Source organism: Tigriopus californicus, chromosome 3 (assembly GCF_007210705.1).
Source record: "Tigriopus californicus strain San Diego chromosome 3, Tcal_SD_v2.1, whole genome shotgun sequence".
In the NCBI taxonomy this organism is placed as follows: domain Eukaryota; kingdom Metazoa; phylum Arthropoda; class Copepoda; order Harpacticoida; family Harpacticidae; genus Tigriopus; species Tigriopus californicus.
The window spans coordinates 3,850,203-3,851,363 of NC_081442.1; positions in this window are offsets into that span (position 1 = coordinate 3,850,203).

Below are 1,161 nucleotides of genomic sequence, written 5' to 3' on the forward strand. Positions count from 1 at the left end.
ACACAAAGGCTCGACTGTGACTTCGGTTTCTCAACAAGTCCCATCCAACAAGCGAACTTTGACCACCTTTACATCATATTCATTCATCAGGGCCGTTATATGTCAAGCAGTGTTTAATGATAAATTCAGGTGGTGAAATATATTACAGAACGTTCGACATCGATTTCGAACGACCAGGCTAACCCTATTATCTCCAAACAAAAACTATTCAAAACAGAAATGCGTGGAATATTTATTTACTTCACACCACTATAAAATAATAGGTTGTTTTGGTAAAAAGGCCATCCATATTTATAGCCATGTTCTGACCCCTTTACAAACATACAAGCATTAACTTGAGAAACTGGCTTACATTTCAATGATATGACGCATGCCAGCGAAACGAGGAATTCAGGGCTAAGATACACGAAGCAACTATTGAAGGGATCAAATAAATTTTCAAATCAGGATTGTCAGAAAGCTAGGAAATTCAAAGCACCGCTCTGTCCATCGTAAGGTAGAAGGTTAGCTTTGACCAAAAAAGCAACCCTGTTTTGAGCGAAGAAAAATCAGGGTTACTTTTTGTGACTAACTGAAGGGTTTCCAATGTTCCGCTAGTGATGTCATATGCCACTGAAAATGTAAATTGGTAGCCCTAATCGCAACCTCCCGTGGTTATTTATTTTATCCCATCAGTAGAAGGAACCACCATGCAAGATTGTATCAAATTAACAGTTCAACGCACTGTCAATTACATGAAAGCTATTCAATGTCCTAATCTTTTAACCTTTTCATCAGTGCTCGTGGAGTTTTGCTTTTTAACTTTATGCCATTTAAAGTGATGTTGTTCATTTCAAAGTTATATGATTGGAAGCTTACAATGTTGGGAACTGAGAACGGTCGCAGGTTCAAATATCATGAAGCTACAGCATTCGCAGATAATTTTGAAGCATCTCCTCAGTTCCCTAGATCAGATTTGGCCAGATATATTGAAGATAATAAATATTAAATTTGGATGAAATTAATTGCTCTGGCATATAATTATTTTACAATCAGTCATCTTTTTTAGAATTCCGTGGTATACATCAGAAACAAAACGGTGACATATTTGTACGTCTATGGGGTGTTGCGAAAGTAACGAACCACCTCCAGTTTCCAGATGTCCCAACTTGATTACACGCG